The sequence below is a fragment of the Centruroides sculpturatus genome, unplaced genomic scaffold, assembly GCF_000671375.1.
Source record: "Centruroides sculpturatus isolate CEXI.00-Female unplaced genomic scaffold, Cexi_2.0 scaffold1573, whole genome shotgun sequence".
NCBI lineage: Eukaryota > Metazoa > Arthropoda > Arachnida > Scorpiones > Buthidae > Centruroides > Centruroides sculpturatus.
The window spans coordinates 119,262-145,528 of NW_019385791.1; the positions used below are offsets into that span (position 1 = coordinate 119,262).

Genomic DNA, 26,267 nt, shown 5'->3' on the forward strand with positions numbered 1-26,267 from the left:
TCAGTGGTTCCCAACCTTTTTTCATTAGCGTACCCCGTGACATGTCATATCTCTAGATTGTACCCCTCATTTAAGAAATTTAGTGAGTAACCGTATTGTTAATTTTACATATTGTAACTTTAAATTAAAGAAAAAAAACCTAAAAGAAAAAATGTATAATAAAGTTGTGATTGTTGCAAGGAACATTTTTTATCTAATAATTTTTTAATACTATTAGTTTGTGATACATAATATATTATTTTTTCTGCCATAATAACTAACTTTTTTCTGTACCCCTAAACAATTTATCGCGTACCCCTAGGGGTACGCGTACCACAGGTTGGGAATCGCTGGTTTATCCGAATGCCGTGAAACTTTGGGAAGTTGTTTAATATACTCCCGCGAAGGTTTCTAGCATAGTACATTTATCCTACGATAGATAGCGCGCGTGTATACGAGCTCTTTACAGTGTGTTCGATCGATTTCAAATTGTGAAGACCATTTCTCTCCTCCAAGAAATATCTCTATATACGCATTTGTGAACTGTTATTTACGATATTTGTAATAATTTTTGTTTAATTAATCACTTTATTTCAACTTTTTTTTTTGTTAATTAGGTATTCGCTCGAACTTTGTTAAAACCTTAACTGTATCCCGAACAACAACCGAAGTTGTAGGAGGAAATTCGCCTATTTTACCGATCTAGAGATCCCCTTTTCCAAATTTTAATATCGACTCAAAATAATTTAAAAAGACAAATTACAATAAAACGGTTTATTATCCAACTATCAGAAATTTTACAACATGCCAAGGAAGAGAGGAAGGAGCAATTAAATAATTAAAATTGTAAAGGTTTAAAATACCGTGTTTCCCCGAAAATAAGACATCCGCAGAAAATAAGACCTAGCACATATTTTGCTGAATTGCGAAATATAAGACCTCCCCCTGAAAGTAAGACCTAGCGAAGTTTTTTTTAGTCGTAACGGTCATCGACAGATGGTTGAAAGTGGCCGTTGGCTTTTTGAAAGTACAGCCACTGATTGGTCAGCAGACAATTACGCCACACGGCATGATTTGCATAAGACTATGCTTAGGAATCACAGATTTGCGTAACGTTACGGCTGGTGATGGCTAATTGGTCGGCCGGGAATCACGCTACATAACATTTGCATAGTTCTACGGTTCAGTAAGCACTAATTGGTCATCGAGTCAGATGTTGACGCTATAAAAAGGCGACAGTTCGACACACCGGATATACGTCACTCTTGTCTAAGTTCGACTTGGGAATTTTTTTGTTCAATAATAAATGTGAATTCTTTTTCCTGGAAAAAATAAGACATTCCCTGAAAATAAGACCTAGCGCATTTTTCAGAGCAAAAATTAATATAAGACACTGTCTTATTTTCGGGTAAACACGGTATATATATAAAAATGGGGAATATCGCACTTCTGACAATCGCTGCAAGTGTGTGGGCTAGATTTAAAGAATCCGTGCTTCTCGCATGGACAACTGTTTGTGGCCAGCTCACGCATCGAAAAATCTTCTGATTTATTCGTGTACGCACCAGACGGAAAAACAAAAAATATCGTGTATCCACAAGTACTCCAATAAATAAATAGAATTGAAACGACAATAGAATTGTTTTCCCGATGAAAATTAATAATAATAATAATAATAATAAGTTTCAATAAAAATGATAAAATGTAAATTGAATTTTATCATAACGAGTTTGCTTGAATTTCGTTTCTTCTGAAATCGCAGCAATGCGCGACGGATAAGCTAGTATCACTATAAAAGCGTTAAAGCAGATAAAATCATATTAAAATATATACATTTACATAATTATAATTGTCATAAATCTTAGAGAACGAAACATGAAACCATCTGTGTTTCTGTGTTATCGTCTTATTTAGGGGTCTTTAAGTGTTTTCCACGGTAGCTCCAACATTACCGTTTGGTGTCCTTGTCAGCGCCACTCGATATTGGTAAATTTAATATAAATTAGTTTATTTTTTACTGTCGCAAAATAATTTTAATAACTGTATTTGTTATTTAACCTTACAAAATCATCTTATTTTATAATGTCTCAGAGCAAATCACATTCATAAATAAAGAGTCCGCGATGTACTGTAAACATCGCCAAATTGTAAACATGTACTGTACATTTACAAGTAGTACTGTACGTACTGTACATGAATTCGTAAATTTAGAATACTTTTTTCTGTACTATATTAAAAACTAAAATTTATTTGTTTGTAAGCTTAAAATAGATTCTTATTAACCATATGTTATTAAAAATTCATTTATAAATAAAATACAAAACTGGGAATGGTTATTTGTGGTTTAGCCTAGTGACAAGCAAATTCGACTTACGTCGCTTCTCCTGGAACCAATTAAGTACGTAAGGCGAGGTATACCTGAATAATTAATGGATGGTCCTAAATGACCGTCAAAATGTAGATTTCAACTACTGTATCCGTTTTGAGAATCCAATTATCAAACGGAAAAAATTCATTATTATGAATTATACATTTCATGAAATTGAAAATTGAGAGTTTAACTTTTCTGTTCTTAAATTAAAGCAATCCATCATCATAGGTCAATTTTGCTTGGCCGTATATATAAATAACTTTCCCTAAGATACTCAAAATATTTAATATTTTATTACAAATAAACATATTTTAAAATAAAACAAATTAGAGTAAACTGCAAGATATGCGATAACGAATCGCATATAATTTCGAGTTGTAGGATTTAGATAAGAGAGAATTGTTTAATTAGTTTAATTAAAATAATAATAAATAATTCTGTAAACCAATAACACACAAGATTATAAAAAAAAGTCTGACATTTTATTTTTAACCTTTTTTAATGTTCCAAATACGTATGTTGTAGTTTAAAATTTTTTCTTATCATTAAATAACTTAAAATTTAAGTATTGAATTATATTTTGTTACTTTATAAAGAATAATTTCAAGTAATTTTTATTTTAAGACTACATTGAAAAAATATAGAAACGAATTAAATAATAATCAATGACATCAACAATAATAATTAAAAATTATTATTTTGTTGATAATCTATAAAAAAATCTTTTAATCTCTTTAATCTCTTCAGGCCTTCATAAGCACTCATCGAATGTTTGATAAGTATATATGTACTAGAAGCTTCTTTCCTCTTTATCATCCCTTCACTCCAGAGTCGGATTTACGTATACGCTAAGTAAGACATAGCTTTGGATCAGTGCTGTTTTGCTACAAAGAAAGAAGTATCGGAATGCTCACAGTAACCAGCAAAAAAGAAAGTGATAAATCCGGGACGTCTTGTTGCCCTAGTTAAAAAGCATCTTTATAACATCTCCAATTTGCACTGTAAAATATATTTGAATGTAGGCCTATAACCAAAAGATTATTTCTTTTAGATATTTATTTTTATACCAATCAACAAATTAGATTTAATTTTTATTAAGTAACATTTTAAACATTCTACATCTACTCTCAAAGTGGATTAATGATAATATTGTGCTGTTGCCTTTTTCGTTTGATTGTCATCAGCAGAACGATGTACTCGTAGCAAGTTCGAACATATTCATTCAGGTTGAATAAGTGTTGTGGTAGACCTTGCATCTTAATAAATAATAAATTTGCGGTATGTTCAATCAGTAATTAATTTTTTGTTTCACTTAAAAATTAAGTTCATATTGCTGAATCGTTCTCACTTAGCAGAACAAGATATGAGCTTGGAATATGTAAATAAACTCTCTAAATCTGCAGCTACTTTCCTTCCATCATTATGTAAATAGTCTGTGTTAATACTGATACACTTTGATGATAATAAATTAAATCTTCTGCGGAGTAATTCAATTTCTTTTTCGCCGAATCAAATTTTAATATCAGAATTCGCTTGATTCCGAAACTCGAAATTAGTTTACAATATTTTTCGGACGAAGAAACATCACTGTGTAATCTGCAATTCATGCTATTAATAATAGTAGTTAAGAACTGATTTCTGTTATTAATAATAGAAACTATTTTAATGTGTATTATTATGACTGAACGAAATTCCGTTTCTTTAACAGCATTTACAGCTTCTATGATATATTTTCTTCTTTATGATTTTTTAGAGATTCCAGATAAGGAATACTCCGTCGAATTATTTTATCGGCGTTAACTGTTGTATCTCTGTTTTGTAAAGCTTCTGATAATAAATATAATTCTATAACACGTCACACATTAGATCTAAATTTAATAGAAACCATTTAAATAAATAAAAATATATATATATAAAACTGTACAAAATCTTGACGATCTATGCTCATTGGATTATATATATATATATACATAGATCATCAAGATTTTGTACAGTTTTCATCTACAGCAATATGTCAAAAATGATTGCATAAAAGACTCAAAAGTTTGCCAAACAGCACAGAATAAGTGAACTAGCTACCCAACTTATTTCCAATACTCGCCCAATCTTTCTAATTTCTGCTCTTAAGTTCTCTGCACACAATTCCAACTCTTTTTTGGGGAGGGGGAATTGGCAATATGGAGCATATGATTTATTCATAAATATTTGAAAATGGTTATTACTTTTCACTTTCGCCTTAGCATCTTCGACAGATAACTGGATGCGATGATTTTACACAGTGTTATGTAACCAGATTTGTATATTTATTTAATCATTGTTTATCAATTCCTGATTTTTTTCCTAACATGACGCTTGCGTTATCGCTCACAAGTGAAATTAAATTATGTGGTAAATCTATAGTTTGCGAGGCATTTTGAAAGGCATTCTCTTATGGTGATCGATGTTTCATCTGTTAATTCCATTAAATCGAAAAGAAAGAATTCTGAATCATTTATTTTATTTACGTCGCATTTCAAAACATTATTAAAGTGGATTTTCTGCTCAGTGTCGTAGACTCATCAGTGAGAATTGATATTTAAACACTAATTTCAATAATTACTTTTACATACTCTTAATTTCATTGTTTTTGCAATGTTGTTTATTATCTCAGTACAGTTAATATCGATCGCAGTCAAGGAGCAATAATTGTTTATTCAATTCCTAAACTTGTAATAAGTTAAAATAATCAGAAAATGACAAATGATGTTCTGTGAAGTAATAAGATGTTCTGAAAACTTTACATGTAGTGTTCAGCATTAATACGTGCTGTTGCTTTCGAATTTTGATAATCTCCCCGCAAAGATGTCAATTGAACATTTTTATTCTTATCATAATAGGATATAAATGTTGAACTCCACGCTTTTGAAACACTGACTCCTTGTGTTTTAGATGTTCCCAAGTTTTCTACCTGAGCACAAATGGAAGATCATAATTTTTTCTGAATGATAAATAATCCATATAAAAGTCTTTTTCTTCTCGGCCCACATTCCAGCTATCCAAATACTGGACCTAGTAGTTTTCATTCTTCTATATTGTTACTACTTCTAGATATTGATGGTGTGAAAATAGATGTTATAATCTTATTATTATTTCCACTGGAATTCATGTAGCAAGTGTTTTTATTTGAAAATTTTATTTTTTTATTTGTAAAAAAATCACTAATAGAAGTCAACTTCCGTTTTTCTGCCATATTAAAATTTATAATTATTATTAGGTATTAATTAATAAACGGTAAGGAGCAGAAATTCTTACCGGTACTTCCCTTTTTCATTGTATTTCATTTCAGCGTCGATGAATCCGACTTAACGCCCGCCTGTTTTTAATTATAATGTAATTAAGCATAAAAAATACATAAAAATACTTAAAACTGAAAAAAAAACGAAAGAAATGCGTTAATTTTGAAGAAAAAGCTTCAAATTTTATTTTCCTTTGTCTCGCCTTTCTGTGAAATTTAACACCGATGAGTCATTGTTTACACAGCTGGATGACCTTGAATACAGCTGGAGTAGGATTTCCCGGGACATTCTCATATACGTCTCGGGAGGACAAGGGTTTAAAGTAGGGTGAATATGACCGACAAGTATATTTTTAAATATTTTTAAAAAATTAAGATTTTAATTGCGATTTCCGACCCCCTAAATAATTAAATTAATATATAAAAAATCGATTAATTAAAAAAATTAGAAAACTATTGGAGGTCGTTTTTGACATCAGAAAGCAGCTTTAAATAACTTTACCGAAGTCAAATCCATGCGCTACAACTTAGGAACCATGAAATAAATTTGATAAAAAACTCCCATTAAAAAACAATTAAGCCTTAATCGAGCCTTATCAAAGGCTCATTAAAATCGCGATAAAATTTTTTCTCGCAGACAAAAAATTTTGAAAAAATTTGGGAACCTAAAAAACATTCCAAAAATTCAAAAAAAAATTTTTTGTCAAAAGTGGCCTTAACTACCGAATTTTACGTAACGCTATGTAACCTTGACGAGTTATTAACGACTACGATCATTAGCGGTTTTAAGATGCTTATGCGTATTTAAAAATCGCATGCTACACACGTCCACTCTGCATGAATACTTTTGATCTAATGAAAATAAAGATCAGTATCGAAATACCTAATTAATGCATTTAAATGAGATGTTATGAAATCAATAAGAACGAATTTAATTTTATTTAGATTATTAATTAAGAATCACTTTACTGTTATCAGCACCATTATAGTTGTAAACAATATTTCATAATTCGGTTCTTAGGAAAAATTTCATTTTTTTTTTCTTGTGAAAAAAAATCGGTACAGAAAAGTTCAAGAACGCGTTCCTTCTTGAAAAAAGTACTGGAACATCGTTCCTTCCACAATAACCCCGTGCTCAGGGCCTTGTTCTTTTATCAAAGATAGTTTATATATATTGTCCATTATATTCGATGAAAGAGGAAAAGCCTCTTGTATACTGAAGTTCAGGGCCACAACAAGTCTAAATTCGGCTCTTCCTTTCTTCAGCCTAGATCCTCGAATAGGCTCTATCCCCTAACATATTCGAAAGCGATATAAACGAAGAAATACTTTATTATTTTTAAATAATAAACTAAATTAAAAACGACAACTTTTGAAATCCAAGTCAAAATTAAATATGCTCGAATGTAATTTATATAGGCTACTTTAAAAAGCAGAATAAATACATTTCTGTCTATGCAATAAAATCGCGTTCATAAATCTTCTTATCGTGATTAATCACATATTTTTAAAGTAATTACTGTAATTCTGTAAAATAAATTTATGTATTTTGGAATTATTACTTGCTATTAATTAATCTACACTAAATTAAACAGATTTTTCATCAGTAAACTTTTACATGTTTCATTCCTAGAATCGTCTAAATAAGAGATGAAAAGTATTTCATGGAAGAAACTTAAGGACTCATAATGGTTCCTACTGCTATAAATTAATGCTACTTTTATTAACAAAAAATATAATATTTAAGGTTGATTTTTATTAACAAAGAAACATTCTCTACATCAGGGGTGTCCAACCCGCGGCCCGCGGGCCGCATGCGGCCCAAGGCAAGTTCCAATGCGGCCCAATAAAGGTGTAAACAAAACCGACAAATGTTTTAATTTTTTATTATTTATTTATTTCAACGGCATAAACTCAGAAAAGAAGTTTCACAAAGCCATAAACCTTTATTCATATTTTAGTTTTGAGTGGAAATGAAATATTTTCATGTATTTGGAGATGTGTGAATGAGGAAGGATTATTAAATAAAGCTGGAGTTGTGACTCAAAGGATTATAGACCCAAATTTGGTGAAAGGAGAGAAAGGACAAAAGATAAAAAGTTGTCAGAAAGGTTAAATAGTTCTTCTGTTAGGCAAATATTGAGTCTTAATTTTCCAACCTTTCTCGCTTCTTTATCTTTTGTCCTTTCTCTTCTTTTTCCGAATTTGGCTCTATAATCCTTTGAGTCAAAACTCCATCTTTATTTAGTATTCCTTCCAGCGTTGCAAGATTTGGCTACATTGCGCCAATGTGGCTACTTTTTTAGTTTAACGTAAAAAAATATCATTTGGCGCTTTGGCTATTTTTGGGGCTACATATCATTTATAAATATATTAGTCGAAATAAAAATGCACTTTAAAATGGTGTTTCGTCGCTTTTTATTAATCAGAGACTCAAATAAAGCAAATATTTAGATTTTATCAAATAAATGAATTTATCTATTTCTAAGTAAAAATTGAAAGTGACTGTAGAAGTAATTTTTTAAAATATCCTATTTCGTGATAAAGTTTTAATATTTATTATTATAATCTAGACATGTTAATCTTTAAATATACTTGTATATTGAACCACAAGTATATATTATATATACTTGTGGCCCAAAACTCCATGACTTCTTCCAATGCGGCCCAGAGAAACAAAAAGGTTGGACACCCCTGCTCTACATGTTTCATTTGTTTAAATAAAGGCAAAGAGGACTCATTAGGAAGCAAAAGAAGTCCTCTCTACTCGCTGTCGGGTAGAGAGAACTACTAATTTCGAATTTTGGACCCCATGCAAACGTGGCTATGAAGACCTGACCTCTTCGGGGCTCTTCTGAATACTGATACAGGTATTACTCATTTCCAATATTTTATATTTTAATGTACTGTACAAAATATACTTTGTTTCCAAGCTTTTGATCCCCTTCTTGACAAAATAGGTCCTCAGTCGATTTGAGTCCCTATGCAGTTGCATTGTCTTCATCTATGATAGCTCCGTCACTGTTGTAAAGAAAAGTTCTTGATGGCCCTGTTCATTGCTGCATAAACTACTGTTGAATCAGTGTTCATATTAATTAGTTAGTAGTTAGTGAAATTTTATATACGCTATTCGTTTTTTATACACGTTATTTTATTTTTTTTCGTTTTAAATCTATTTTTTTTCTAATCTGAGTACTGTATTAATTAGAATAATTATTCATTCAATTTTAGTAATTATAATATCTTAAGTTTTGTATAGAAATATATCAAAACTGATTGACACTATTTATTTTATGCTTATTTAATGAAAATTTTCATGTAAATTTATCTTTTAAACTTCAAGATATATAGTAAGACTAAAACTCCTTCAAAAATATTTTAATTTTATTATAAACTTTAGAGTATTAAGTGATTAATTTTATTATTTTTTTTTAAAAGAAATTATATAAATCTTTTTCTTATTAAAACTGTAAAAGATTAAGTGTGTTTTAGGCTTTAATGACATTTTAAAGTATTAAATATTTCTGTTAAAAAGTAGTAATATAAATAAACATTAAAATATTTATCAAATAAGGTTTCCATATATGGTCTCGGATTTCATCTAACTCCATTCTCGAGATTAAGGAAAGACGGACGAACAGACGGACGGACAACAGTGGAAATTTACAGGTTTACAATTTTTTTCAAATTGCCGCCCAATAATTTATTTAAAATTCTTTAAATGTTAAAATATAATACTCAGCTACTTAATTTAAATAATATAAACGTATATATAATTTTTAATCATTGAAAAATTCTCGAATTTTTGTAATAAAAATAAATAAATTACAAAATAAATGATTTCAAAACAGAATATGTTTCTTGTGGAATAAATTTCATAGGTATGAAATTAAATCATTGATTCATTTGACTCGAATGCATTTGATGACTATAAAAATATATTATTTAAACACTTTAAATTTCAAATTACTCATAATAGTTGAGACATTTATCTTCTTAATTGTGCAACATAATTTAGTTTTACTTTTAGTCTAAAATAAATAGTGACAAACAATTAAACATTTCTAGCAACTTATTACTGACAGTATTATAAATCATTTTTTTAAATATTAAAAATAATATTGTAACAGATTAAATATTTATTTGAACAGGTTTATTAACAAAGAAAATCGCTGGTTTTCTGAAAATTTTTATTCAGGTTCCACTTTATTAATTTGGACAGGTTTTACTATAGCTTATATTTAAAAAACTATTTTATTGGCCATGTTTTTCGAGATTAAGGTTGCGGCGTGGTAAGGTGGCCCATCCCCACGATATATACTATACGTCAACTAAATTTTATTGGTTGTAAAGTTTGTTTTTGTTAGTTACAGAGAAAAATCATTTTCAAATTAAAATTGTTTACTTTTCTGTATTCAATTGTTCTTTTATTGCTAAAGTATTGCTTTTTTTCCCTTCATTTAATGTACTGTACTGTACAGTATTTAATATATTGATAACATAAATAAATAAAAGCAGATGTCGGTTATATAACTTTATATGATTGTGATTATATTTGTTATAAATATTTTCTATTAATTATATAATAAATAATTTTATTAGTTGTTAAAAAATTATCAGAAAAATATATATCTTATTTGACAATTTAATAATAAAGAATTCTTGTAGAAAATTCTTTTTTCTACAAGAAATAAATTATTTTTATTTATCTACTTTTATCTACAAAATAAATGTCAAATTAAAGCCTTTAGGAAGTAAAGATATAAACTTTTTTTTTCAAATATAATTTGTAAATTAATCGATTAGCACCTACTGTACAGATTTTTTTTTGACAAAATTGAAATTTCTTATTACTTTTTACTCCCCGTAGACACTAAAAGAGTCTTTTTCCATATCATTATAAGTTAAGCCAGGTCCACAATGGGGACGATCAGATGGTGAAGGATAGGGCCCGACATATTTGAGAAAAAATTCCTAGGGAGCCATTCTGCCAGATTCGATTCCCCCCAGAGCATAGTCTGACGTTTTAACCGCCTCGACCATCTGCCCGGCACACAATTCACATTATAACAATCGATAAATTTTTATATGTCACAATATAATAGATAGATATTGTAGAAAGTGAAAGTGTTGAGTGAAATTCTATTCCACTGTAAAAATACCAAGCGTTTTTTTTATAACATATAAGTGATGATAATTTTTTATCGAAAGTTGAAAGAATTTACTTTTCTTAAAAAGTTTTCTTAGATTACATTCAAAGATTTTTTTACATATCTATCTCCTATTTTACATTGAATACTGAAACATCTCTAGTGACAAAAACGCAGAAGAATTTAATGTTTTCTCAAAACTTGAAAGGCATATTTTCTAGAGTTTACTATATATAAAAGAATGAATAAATAAATATATACAGTACATTATTTATTCTTATAACCAGTATATTCATTGATTTGTTCAATTTCATATCATATGTCGCCAATACTAAATCAGATAAAATGGAAAAATTTATGAATTATATTTCATTTAAACAAATAAAAGTTTAATTTTATCAAAAACGCAAAATTAAACAAAAAAAAAAANATGATGATTTACTTTTAATAGTTTACTTCCAATTTAATTATGTTTCCAGATGCATTCAAACCATGCTTTTATATTTATTATATTATAAATGTCACAGTATGTCCCAAACGTTGGTGATACCCACATAGGTTTAAAAAAAGCTAGGTCAACGAAATTTAGTGATACGTAAAATTTTTCAAACATTTTATTGGTCCTCGGGCTTAAAAAGGTTCAGAAACGATATATTAAACAATTAAAATAGATTGGATTGAGGGAATGAGGTAACATAAAGGCGATTTGCTAAGGAAGACGCCTTCCGTAAGAACATTCTATACGATATTTGCCTCTATTTGCGAAGAAAATGTAAAGAAAACCCGGAAAACGCCAAGCGAATGTCTAGTTGTTCACATGCAAACTGGCTACCAACTAGTTTTCAGAGATGTTTTATCCAGTCGACCACTGGAAAACACATTTGAAAAGCAGATATATCAATATTTATATTTATGTGTTCCAAATGTATGAAATTTTCCGGGTATTCTTTATGTGTGTAACACATAAATTTCGTACAGGATGTCCTTCTGGATGGCATCCTCGTCAGGTTCTTCTATTATAAAATCAATAATACTAAAGAAAGATTCATATTTCTCATAATTGTTTTGGTTATTAACGTAATGATTTAGCTTATTAAAATAATAAGTTAAATCATTACGTAAATAATCAATATATATATATTATATCTTTCCATAATGTTATATCTGGATCTAGAGATGTTCCATCATAGAACTCTTTTATTTAATCCTTTATACTTTTTCTTCTTAGATCAAGTCTTGAATATCTGTAAAACCGGTATTACATAGACTCAAAAGTTGTTTACTGAATTTATTACTCGATACTAAACTTTAGATAATTATCAGTCAGCTTAATGGCTCCATAAAAACAAATATATAACATTAAGTAGTTCTGAAAATTTAATATTTTTAATGTTATAGTAACTTATTTAAAATATAAATACTGTATGTGTTTATAAAGACAATAGTCCATTGATTTAACGGAATAATTGAATGAAGTCTGTTAAATCACGGGTTTATTGTATTATTAATATAATTTTAAAATATTTCTACCTTTGAATGTGTATAAATGAATGTATTTAGAGTATATAACTATTAAAAATATAAATATAAATATATTATTCGCTGAATTTGGGTGTTTGCATTTTGTTATAAGAGTATAAGACGTTTTATGTGAGTTTTGCGAAAACTAATTTGAAATGGAAGATAATATTGCGCTCTTATTTTATTTTATCGCGCACTTATTCTTGCCTATGACATTAAAATGCGAGAAGTAGAGAGAGAATGTGTATTATGATCATATCCCATAGGAAATTAATTAAATCTAAACATAAATAACTTATTATCTTGAGTGCAATTTTGTTAAGCCAAGTAACTGCAGTGGAGAGAGAAATGCTTTCATACTGTAAATATAGAGTATGTAGCTTTTTTTGGTTAATGCATTATAGATTATTTATATTCAATTATAGAATTAATTTTATTTATAGCATGAAAAAATTTATCATAAAAATAAAACATATAGTTGAAAATAGAATGTGAAGCTTTCTTATTTAATTTAGTTTATTTTATTAATAAAATGTTTTTTTTTTTATTGATCGATTGATTAGACTGAGTTATATGCTGCTGTATATCTTAACATTCTGTTATTTCCAAATAATAAATTTTTAAATTATTAACAATCTGTATTTTCTTTTTCTATTAAACTAACGTTTCTCAACGTATGGTCAGTAGACAGACAAATCAATAGTAGAATTCCACCTGATGGACGTCCAAATTTATTTTTGCGTTGAGCATTACTAATTATTATATTATTATCTTGTTCTAGATATTTTATTTTCATTTCACTAATTTATAATCCAGGATTTCTAGAAACCTGGATTAATTAGATTTTTAGAAACCTGGATTTATAATCCAGGTTTCTAAAAATCTAATTATTTCATTTGAATCCAGAAATTTTCTCATTGAGGTTTTGAATAATTTCCCTCTTAGTCCTTGAATATTCCAGAAGTTTATCGTCACATTATTTTTTACCCTTTTTTGGAATTTCTACTTTTTTCTCACTCAAATCATTTACTTTGACTATCAATTTATCTCCACTCATTTTCTTGTTTTTATTCTCCATATTATTAGCCATTCTCCTTTTCTTCTGTATTGTTTTTTTAAATTTTGATTTATTTTTGTTAATCTTGTATTATATTTATCTCTAAAAAATGATTTAACTGAATTATTTCTTTGGTATCCAAATCATATGTATACATTATATTATTTTTTAAAAATAATCATCTCTAATTTTTATCTTATCATCCGATTTCTTTAGTTTAATCGTTTTTAATAATAATTTTCTCTTGATTCTAGATCTGTAACTTAAGTCCGTTGATATTAATATTTTTTTATTTTCGTCCGTCATTTTCGGTCTTGTGATCCAAAATTTATTAAGAATTAGATTTCTATCTTTAACCGATTCGGTCATAACCTTAATTACTTGATTATTTCTTCTATTTCCTATTTGAATAAGACCTTCGATTTCTATACCATTAATATCTAAGTTATCTTTTATAATTTTTTTAAAATCTACATATTCCGAGGTTTTAAATGGAAAACTAAATATAATTAAATTCTTCTTAGTTCTCTCGTTTAACATTTAATCAATTTCAAAATCCACCATACCTTTTAACTTACTGTACGAATCTGTTCTTTCTTCTAATAAACGTATTTTTTTACACATATCTTTCAACTCTTCCTTCAGCTTTAAATTTTCTTCGTTCATTTTGTTGATTTCAGCTTTCATGGAACGGATTTCGAAGTTCAAACTATCAAATTTGTCTTGGATTAATTCATAGAGCGATTTAAGTGAGTATTCAGGTTCAGTAGTCTTTGTTAGTAGATCTTCTTCCGGTTCAAAAAAGTCTTTAATTGTAGCATACCTCGAGATATCAGTAGTATTCTTGGAATGTTCCTCAATTACGTATTCCTCTCCTGACATATCGCTTGTCTGAGTATTTTCTTCTATATCTCTTGTATGCTCTTTACGTGGTCTCCCTCGTCCCCTTTTTTGCAACTGCTTGACTTGGTTTTGGAGGAGATCGAGGAAAAGGTCCGGGATTTAACTCAATGCCAGCAATCATTAGTAAAATAAAACTTATTATTCGAGTTAATGAAACATTTAAACTACTTATTGCAGTTCTACACTTAATATTCTGTTGTAAAAATTCCATGTCTAACGTCGCCACAACAGCTCAGCAAAAAAAGTCCCAGACAGACAAATTAATAACAATTAAAACTTTGTTCAATGATGATTTACTTTTAATAGTTTACTTCCAATTTAATTATGTTTCCAGATGCATTCAAACCATGCTTTTATATTTATTATATTATAAATGTCACAGTATGTCCCAAACGTTGGTGATACCCACATAGGTTTAAAAAAAGCTAGGTCAACGAAATTTAGTGATACGTAAAATTTTTCAAACATTTTATTGGTCCTCGGGCTTAAAAAGGTTCAGAAACGATATATTAAACAATTAAAATAGATTGGATTGAGGGAATGAGGTAACACAAAGGCGATTTGCTAAGGAAGACGCCTTCCGTAAGAACATNAACGAAATTTAGTGATACGTAAAATTTTTCAAACATTTTATTGGTCCTCGGGCTTAAAAAGGTTCAGAAACGATATATTAAACAATTAAAATAGACTGGATTGAGGGAATGAGGTAACATAAAGGCGATTTGCTAAGGAAGACGCCTTCCGTAAGAACATTCTATACGATATTTGCCTCTATTTGCGAAGAAAATGTAAAGAAAACCCGGAAAACGCCAAGCGAATGTCTAGTTGTTCACATGCAAACTGGCTACCAACTAGTTTTCAGAGATGTTTTATCCAGTCGACCACTGGAAAACACATTTGAAAAGCAGATATATCAATATTTATATTTATGTGTTCCAAATGTGTGAAATTTTCCGGGTATTCTTTATGTGGGTAACACATAAATTTCGTACAGGATGTCCTTCTGGATGGCATCCTCGTTGGCAGATATATAATAATTCGAAATCGCATATACAATAGCTTATATATGTGTATTATATAGGACTATATGCGCTCAACTTACTTGTGGTATTTTAAATAATCGAAGTAAGTTAGCCACTTGAATGGAAGTAACACTGGAAGCCGCTCCAAGTACTCCAGAAACGATTTTTTGTCGAATACTTGGGCTAGATCCATCGGGACATCGATATGTTCCTTCGTCTAAATTACTTATGTAACCTAAAAAAAGGAATAAGAAATAAGTAATTCTGATATTCAAAAGATTTAATTTATTTTTAAAATAGTTTTATACGCTTCTAAACTTTTTCAATGACAAAAACAAATTAAATTTTATTTGAATTCAAGGATCTTGTTATCTCAGATATTTTTCTATCAAGTAAAATATTAGCAATAATAAGATTTAGAAACAAATCACATAAATAAGCAAAAACTTCTTACATAAGTTTATAACGTTTTTTTAAAATACACATTAGAAAAATTTTATCTACATTTTAATTTTAACTATAAAAAAAATTATAATTCTTTAAAATCATATTACTTAGGATTAAGAGAATCCGACAGAATTTTATTGTTAAGTAAATTTAAGTTTTGTATTAAAAATAAAAGAAAAACTCCGGAACGTCGAACGGAGAAGAACAGATCAGAATATTCCATTCTAATCTGTGGTAGGGGTTGAACGGCGTCCATTTGTTCAGAAACATTTCTTTTTGAAATGTATACAAAACGAGCAATTGTGATTTATTGATTTATGAGCAATTTATTGTGATGTTGTCACAATGCCGGGCTGCAATTTTTAATTAATTTTTTAATTTATTTAATTTAAAAGATTTTCTTTCCACCTCAAATTAGTAGCGTCTTGCCCCTGTAGATCATACTTTTCCTGATAAAAACAGATCCGTGCCGGTCATCTATGTAACTCCATTTAGGAGAAAATTTTTGAATTGAAATCACGTGATTTCCGGTTTACACCGGAAGTTAAAATATAGTTAATCGGAGCCTTCCGTCTGTAAAGATTTCGACTTCCATCTATCTAACACCGTTCTTGAGATTAAGAAAGATTTAAGGAGGATAGAATGACAGACAGGCAATGAGAATTTACAGCTCTACAACTTTTTCAAATTGCAGTCCAATAACCCCTAATCAATTTCTATATTTTATGTTCCCGTCAATGGCCTTTTTTAAGAAATTTCACTAAATTGTCGTAGATAAAACAATATTTAAGAAATAATATTTGTTTTTATATTCATTTTCTTCTTGTTTAAAAATATATTTTTGCCAGAATATAGCTGTAATTAAATATTATTCAACAACACCATTAAATTAAAATGATAGTTGAAAATTGTAATTATACGGATATGAGATGGATGCTACCTATTGTGATGATGGATAATATTAGCGTCCGGACAATGTTATCAAGTCCTTATTTAGTTGAATAAACGTACAACGTTTATTATAATCAAAACAATTAGTTTTTATCATCATTTGTTAAACTTTTCATTAAAACGACTTACATAAAAGTTACGAAGAGAGTAATGTTAATCCTAAAATATACCATGATTAAATTGTCATTAAAATTTATTGTACAAGATTATCGACTATCAACCAGAAATTCCTTTTCCTAATTTAATAAAAAAAAAACTTAAATGTGTCTAACTTTATCTACAAATACATTTCCAGTTGAACATAACATTCCTTCTCATCAGTATATTATGATCTTGTATTTTATTTCTTATTTATAAAAATTAACAGAATACGTAGAAACTAATAGATGTATTTCTTGAAAAACATATTATATTCTAAAAAATAAAATAAAGATTAATTTAAGTATTTCCAATAAGTATCAAACTATCACTGAAATTTATANTTATATTCGATGAAAGAGGAAAAGCCTCTTGTATACTGAAGTTCAGGGCCACAACAAGTCTAAATTCGGCTCTTCCTTTCTTCAGCCTAGATCCTCGAATAGGCTCTATCCCCTAACATATTCGAAAGCGATATAAACGAAGAAATACTTTATTATTTTTAAATCTTGATAATTAAGAACAGTGTTTTATCATCGATTAGGTAAAACATAAAATTCAAAATAATAATGAATTTTTAAAATATTTTTATGAATACACGAAAGCTTCGTGAAATGCATTACAAAATATTATGTAAAATTATCATATTGGAAATAAAAGAATAAAACATTTGGTATCTTTTTGTTATTCAACATTGTATTCTCTAAGAATATAATGAATTCTATAAACCCACTAGTGGCCGAGCGGATAAAACGACTAAACACTGATAAGGTCACGGGTTTGCACATAACTAATTGGCTAGACACGTGAAGGTTTTTGGGTTTTCTTCTCGTGTTTAACTCATAAATAGGGACTAGTTTACCCTTGGCAGATCTCCCACGTATTACGTTGCCTTATATAATCAATCAAATTCGTTCCAAAAATGGGCGTCAGCAAAAAATTTTCAGGAGGGAAAGCTTGGAGACAAATAATTAAATCAATAAATTTTTATTTAATTTTTGGTGTTTTTTAAGTCAGACAAGAAATTTTAAGACATAATGCGTCCCAAGGTCGACAGTATAAGGTTATGCATTTCAATTACTTTTACGATTATAATTTGGAAATATTTTACTTGATACTAGCGAAGGGCAAACGCGCCGTTTGTCCCCCTCCGCAGACGTCCATGATTGCAAATGATTGCTAGTCTACATGTAACAGCAACTAATATACAATTATTCTAATAGATGGTAAAATACTAGAGAAAATTTAAAATGTAAAATGTAAATTATAATTTTTCTGTTATTAGTTGTACTTTTTATTGCCTTTTATTGTCAGTATATTATTATTATCAAAATTTAATTGGTAAGTAGTTTTTATGAAAGAAAATATTTCTTTAATAAATGTTTCAAATCGATTGTCTTTAAGCGTAAGAAAATTGTTTAGGAGAGAACGAGATAAAAGATTATTGTGAAAACCTGATAGAAGAGGGTTTTTTAGTAACTTCTTACTGACAGAGAATGATATACTTTGTTATATCATTCTCTGTTATATACTTTACAATGTCATTATATATTTCTACGTATAATGCGAAACAAAAGATAAATCAAATGATCACGTCTGTTGCGTTTTCTTGTACAAACACTGATATAAATGATTTTAGAGATTGTTAGCAACACATAAATTTAAACCATTTTAAAATGATTGCACTCTAATGCATTTTTGACATTTGCAGTTTGAATGTAAAGAAAATCTTCGATCAAATATTATTCAATTCTAACTCATTATCAAATTTAATTACATAATGTATACAGAATGCCATAATTTATATAGAAGCCTATATAATCTGAATTAGATTTTCAAAGGTTAAAAAATTACTTAGATAATATACAGATACAAAAATATTTTGTTAGAACAATATAACACAAAATAAAGAAAAATTTTATTTCCAAAAGATAAATTTTTGCTATATTTTCTTTTAATTTTGATTCGCTTCCTGTGGGTTCTAAGAGGGTCTTTTTAATTATATTCATCGCAGGCTTTTTTTTATATCTACTTTCAGTCTGTGTGTACTAAGAGGATTTTTAGTAAGCCCATTACAGATTCGATAAGGTTCAGAAAAGAGCGGGTGGTGACAAACTAGACCTGATATATCCGAAAGGATCACCCCTCGAGAAATTCCTTGGATTAAGACTCGTACGAATTCGATTTCGGTCTTCCAGAGCAGTAGACTGCCACCTTACCGCTCGACCATCCAAACACTAATTTCTTTTACAGCAACATACCCGATCTTTACTTCACTCGACTAAGAGTTTAGAACACAGTACGACAAGAAGTAGACAGAGCACGCTGCAAGTTAAATAACTTTATGTTTATAAAATACTTAATGAACATAAAATAATTTTGAAATAATTTTTGATTAACTATTGAATAAAACATCTTTATTCTATAGTCACAAGTGTCTACCAGAGCACGTGTTCTGCAACATCTACATTGTGGTGACAACATACCGATTCGCATACATGGTTTAGTGCTTTGTTAAATAACTATTTTAGATAACTGTGTTCTAATTACTTTTTTTGCTTTTGACAAGCAATCTTCCCAGAGTCTTCTACATAAGTTGTCATCCCGAAAGAATTTTGTCCAAATTACTGCACTGTAATAGTAGTTAGCCTATTTCATTTACTACCAATTCACTAAACTAATATAACACAAAAATTTATTAGCATGTATATAAAGTATCTAAAAGTAATATCTACTCAAAAAAGATACTCATTAATGTCGAAGAATTAAAAAGCTAGTGTAGTTAATTAATAAAAATATAATAAGTCAGTTTTAAAAAGTATTGTTATTAATGATATGTTATAGTAAAAAAAGAAAATTTTCACAGTTATCATAGTTATATGTTTATAATAACAACGTTTATAACTTACGTTTGCAGTATAAAACACAGACTTCGCGACCAGAGATGTTTAATTCAACAGTTAATCAAACTTTATTATGTTCATTAGAATAGAATGTGTAATAAGTTCAACACCTTTAACATTTTGCTTAGGAATAATAGCGTCAAAGTTAAACATGTAATAACAGTCACGTGATAAAATGTAAACGTTTTTATAAATATAAACGTTGAAAATATATTTAAAGATTTATAGTTTTTATAAAATAAACACGCTAAGACGATTAATTTGGGATACAAATTATCGTACTAGGCAAAATATTCTAATAATAGGTCATGTGATAGTACAGTACTACTGGTTACTTGACCGAACGAAAATCGCTAAAATCCTTAGTAATTCGATCGAGTTCAAATATATTCAATTTTTTATAGTTTCTGCTCATATAGGTGTCACCAAGTTTAATTAATTTAAGACCTCATTTGTCCAATTTGATCAAAGGGAAGTCTGTCAACTAAGTGACTGTTCGCTTCTAAATACAGTATGTACTCGAGTAGATACGTAGGCCTATATAACAAACTGACCTAAAAGTAAAAATAATCCCAATTCAAAAGTGAAATAACCCCAGAGAGATAGGACAAAAACTTCTGTAAAGAGATAATATAATAATGCAGTAGATTCGGCTATTGTAGTCACGAATATTTTTGTTAGTTATTTAATGTTATTACAATTAACTCACCACAAAACATAAAATTTAAATAATAAAATAAGTAATAGTGAAAATTCGGTTATTGTTATCATTATCTTCGGATAAATAGTCATTTTAAGTTGTCTTTCATGTCATTAGTTTCAATATATGGTTAAAAACATGTAATCATTATCAAATATTATTTTGAAGTTAAATGTCAGTCGTTTTAATTGCTATTTGTTCGCAATACATTAATTTAAATTGTTGGCATATCATGCTTCAATTTTTTACCTTAACTTGTTAATTAAAGGCTTTAACAGGCAACAACATTAGATGAGTTTCTAACTTATTCATGAGTAATAATTATTATAATAAATAAATTTTCCAGTTATACAATTTTTAATTGTTTTAATGACATGTCCTTATAATTTCAATCAATACAAAACAAAGTTTTCACTAATTGTATTCCCTGAATGTTATCAATCGGTTATTGTTATCAATTTAGATAATTCTTAAAGCTTGAAATATTCTAATCAGAATATAATGAGGAGTCTTTTGTTCATCTTAATGAGGCATTTAAATAACTAATCAAAGCTATAATTTATGTACGGATTAAGAACAAGTATACTGCGCTATAATGTATGCATAGCTATTCAAAGAGAATAAAAGAAATGAAAATAAATAAATATAATAATAGATTCACATGCTGCATATAAATGTAATGGGCATTAGCAATTTAAAATAATTTAATACAATATATAACACTACTTGCCACACGCAAAAGGTTCGTGCATTTATCTAAACAAAAAAAAGTAAATTCGTTATTGTTATACTTTTACATAAATTTATAAAAAATTTATTAAATTTCCATTTTAAATATTATAAAAAACTTGTGTGTCTACATGATATATGCAAATAAATACGGTCGAATCTTCAATAACGATTACCTCTAAATAGATGTTTTTTTCAGAAAATGCATAAAAGATAACCTCCCAACAACGGCCAATTTTACTTTCTCGCCAGTGACCGTTGTTTACAGGTTTGACTGTACAATTATGTAATAAATTTAATAACTGATTATTGAATAGATTATAAAATGAGAAAATGATGTCTAAGAAACAAGTTTGATAAATTATAGAATAAAATCAACAAGATTAATCTTAAGATGATATCGATTATCATTATTAATGTTACCACTCTTTTAATATTTCAGAAATGCATTATATTTATGAAATTATAAATTTTGCTATTCATTTTCTTTCAACAACATACGATAAAACAGTTTTATCTAAATCTATTCTATTATATAAAAAAAAAAATCAAGCTTAAAATCGTCAAGACACTTTTTTGTTACGATAAAACAAAATAGAAACTGAAAATCGTAATATTGTCACGAAATTTCTGAACAAGTAAGCGAGATGAGCAGAGGATTGAGCGAAGCAAGCAGACGTTGAACAAAACCAGTGGGAGTTTGGGTTGAGCTTGTAACAGGAAATAGAGGAGTTAGGAGTAGGGGGAGGAGTTAGGATTAGGAGCAAAGAGGGCGGAGGGGATTTGAGCCACCACCCTACAAGAGATAGAGTGAAGGGATCGAAGCGAGAGAGGACCAAATAGAGTGGAGGTAGGTCCGAGGGGGTTGGATAGTCACGAAATTTTTGTTACGAATAGTCTCTACGGGAACAAGTTTAATAAAAAATATGTATTTTTAATGAAGATAGACGTATTTTTTTCTATATTTAAAGTCTAATTTATTTTTTAATCATGATTTTTATGATGTACTGTACAATGTTTAATGATTCTCCGCTCTGTATAATTAGTCATCGTTTGAAAAAATAGAATCAATATCGTCCTAATTAACTAAAAGTCCTTAGTCACAAAAAAGTTAAATAATAATTAATAAAAAAGACATTTTTAATATGTAATTTTCTTGTTATTTCTTTTTATTTCTTTGAATGTTTTACTTTCGTGTGATATGAACGGATTACAGTACACTTAAATGATTCGAAAAAGAAATGCAACTTTTTAACAATACAAACTAGCATTTTACTTTTCAAGTAGTTGGTTTACTTTTAAAAAAATAAATTATTGATAAAGAAATTAGTAACATTTACTTTAATGTTTAAATATTTTCAATGTAAACTTTTATATCAGCATCAAGTTAATATTTAAAATGGCAAGTCTGAAATTGATGCTATTATTCATGTACCTTTATTCTAAAGCTAGAAATACAGTCGAACTTCTAAAAAAGATCACCACTAAACAAAAATGTGTACAAAATAATTTTCAGACAACTCCATCCCCGAACAAAGACCATTTTTTATATTCCCTCCTGGGGCTGTTGTTCAAAGGTTCGATTGTATTTCGTATAAGACTTCTATCTAGAGGCAGAGTCTATTAAATATTAACTATATATATAGTAATTTCAGATAATTTGATACATTACAATATTAATTTGAATATTATCGCATTTGAAAATCGATAATAAACTGGACGCAAAATCGATCATTGTGTTGACATGCTGAGTCACACAAGTTACGTAAGATGAAATATTAAATACGATTATTCATCCCAATATATTTTAATGTTCTTTTATTACATTGTTGAATATTTTATTAAATAATACAAGTAAAACAAACAAATTAATTAGACTTAAATTGCTTGAAGGTCGCAAGAATCAAAATTTTACATTTAAGTTTACAGTTTATATTTTATTTTAAAAATAAAAGTTGAATTGATTAATTGGAAGATTAATTATTATTCAATTATTTTTAATATATTTCATCTTAAATTTTTTAAAAATGTTTTAAGAAATATTTATACAAGAATCCGGTGCCAGAGAGACTTTTAATCAATTTACATATTCATAACCAGAGAAGAGCCTCAAAGAAAAGGTCGATTCTGCTCGTTTTAATTGTGTGTACGATCTGTTAAGACATCAAATTTTTATTTGTATTTAGTCTTCAATTTTTAAAAATTATTATTATTGGATTCGACTTGAAATACTATTCATACCATATAAATAACAAGCAAAGATTAATATCGAAAATGTTCAAGTTTCGGCCTATTATTGATTATTTTATTAAATTTTTGCACCTTTTTCATATTTTTATTATCAATTTAATTTTAATAGTCGTATTTACACTCTTTAGCAGAATTTAATGGAGAGATTTTACGAAGGATGCTATGCGTTGCAAAAATATAATCACTTTGCAGCTATTTGCAGTTTAATTGCGTAGAAGTGTCTGAGGGTTAAGGAAAATAAAAGACAAATTGCATGAACAGGAAGATCCTTACAATAAACCTTCACGAATGAACGGAGGATATCGCTTTCACCGTACGGTGTTGTAGGAAATACGACTCTATCCAGAATGCAGACGTTTCCCATTATTTAATGGATCATTTCGTCAAAGTACGGATAGATTAACATGTTTCACTTGTAAAAATTATACTGTAATTTTTTTTAATTCTGATATGTGTATCATATTGCAGTTACGAAAAAAGTAATAGTAAATACAACTGAAAGCAATGAATAGGTTTGAACTGTATATTTTTAAAAACGCTTTCATTGCTGATTTTTTCGTAATTTCGGTGGGGGGTGAAATGGTTGACTGGGTACACCCCATCATAATATATATATCACTACAATACATTTTATACATAGCCAAATATAGAATTTAATTATTATGTTTATCGGGTTTCAGAGTGGAAAAGATGTGGTGAAGCCACCTCCTAAATCATCATTAAAAAGTATCGTCATCGAGATGAGGCATTTAGATGTTTGGACTCGGCTGTCATCCATCTAACAGTTCTCGAGATTAACGAAGCTCAGACAGACGACAGTGGGAACGTTTGCATCACCAACATTATGGGAATTCAGCTAAAGATATAACCACGACCCATAGAATAAAGATAAGAAAATGAGAGGTTGCCGGGTGACGTCCAGGCTCCACTGTGTGATTCTATTTAGGTGTTTTTATTCTGACAGCAATGAAACGTTTCCGTTTAACGTTTATCTCTGAGACCAGTGTGAGAATTAAGGCTAAAAAGCCATATAAAACTCCACTTGGATCTAGACGATCTAAGCGGAGTTTTATACGGCATTTTAGCTTTACTATTGCAGAATGTAAGTGATTACACTCGGAAATTTCTGACAAGTAGATTACGTCTACTACACGAGTTTTGAGAATTTTACTGGATGGTAATAACGCGGTCTCGTACGTGAGACTAGGGATTAGAGTAAGTAGGAAATGACGAGATTCAGTTGGAAAGAGTCACTCGACACAATTAACTACACTTAAAACATTTATTAGACGGCACGAAGGTTTGTACAATACGTAACTGCAGATGGTAACAGCACACAGGCACAGATATTAAAAGGATGAAGAACGGGTCACGACTGACTGGAATCGGCCGTTCCTCGTTATATTAATAGCAGTAAATACCTTAGAGTGTCTAAAAGTCACAGGAAAGGTGTCACTTCCGACGCTGAGAAAGAGTAAGTTGAAACTCTCTCAGGTCAGAAAGTTGACATACACTAGCATCTGATGAGGTCATCTTTGAGTTGTTTTCCTTTTTCTTGTTCGATTCTCACAAAAACGTTTTTATCAATATTGTTCCTACAGGAATTGTGAAACGTAATGTGTGAAAGGTTCAGACGATTTGGGCTTAGTTCTGTTCTTTCTATGTGAACATTTCTGGGATTCTATTTAATAATGGACAACGTAAAATTGCATCATATTTAAAAGAATAGCCCATAAATTACAAATTCTTGCCACTGTACTCGCCACAGTTGAGTCCCATAGAAAAATGTTTCTCTGCACTCAAAAGCAGACACTACAATGCGACATCAACACTTACAATTAATGATTTTCCGCGTCTCATTAACCGTATAATCAATACCATAAATTCGGAAATAGATTTCTAACGTTTTAATCTGCATATGAGAGTTAAGCTCCAAAAAAATTTAATGCATAACTCTTACTGTACTACATCGAATACTGCTGAAATCTTCCTGTAGCAGTCTCCTCTGCCAGAGCTAAAAATATCCGTTGTAACCTATACTATACTTATCTGTATATTGACAAACACTATAAAGTTTCAGAATGATAATGAATATAGTTCAGGTTAAATTGATAAATTATTTAGTTAAAGTTACTCCTTACAAATTACATGACGCACAGAATTTAAAACATTTAGAATAATTTTCGCGAGAGCGATATATTAGCCTGTCTATACTCTTATTTTTGTTCTTTTATTACATTTTTAGTATTTATACTCTTAATTTATTGAATAAAAATATAGTGGTACATAATGGTTCTATTGTGTTTAGGGGAGAACGGGGCAAGATCGGAATGTTAAGCTTTACTTAAATTTTGTGTAATAAATACTGCTGTAAACTGAAAAAAAAAGCTTTGCACATTGTCTATTGGAATGTTACCTTACTATAGAACTGGTTAAAATCAGTTTGGAAATAAAAATAATTAAAATAATTACAACTTTACAAGAAGAGAGAAATTGACGAAGTTGCCCCGGGTATAGGGGCAAGATCGGCAACTTCTCTCTTTTTGTAAAGTTGTAATTATTTTAATTATTTTTATTAAAGTTGCCCCTGGTATAGGGGCAACAGTAATGGGGCAAGATAGGCACGTATATNCAAATATTTTTACATCGATCGATTTACATCTTACCTTAAAAAATTGCCATCAGATGCAGTAAAAGTTTTAAAAATAAATGAAATATTGTAACTTAACATTGACATTCCCTCTCAAAGATAAAGCTAAAATAAATATCGATTTTTGCTGCATATTTCTATTTTCTCTTATAAGAAACTTTTATAAAGTAAAATATTCGTGTGATAAATATTCTAGTAGTGTGATTTGATTAATATTTCATA

The 26,267-nt window shown here is 28.9% G+C and overlaps 1 protein-coding gene across 1 annotated transcript in view; it reads right to left on the reverse strand.

The window, feature by feature from the left end:
• LOC111642160 (metabotropic glutamate receptor 7-like) overlaps positions 1–15,508 on the reverse strand; it is a 54,152-nt gene extending 38,644 nt beyond the window's left edge. Inside the window, exon 1 of the mRNA XM_023388447.1 lies at positions 15,358–15,508. The gene's annotated coding sequence lies outside the window, so the exon portion shown is untranslated. The remainder of the gene's footprint in view (positions 1–15,357) is intronic.
• Between the last annotated feature and the right edge of the window lie 10,759 nt (positions 15,509–26,267).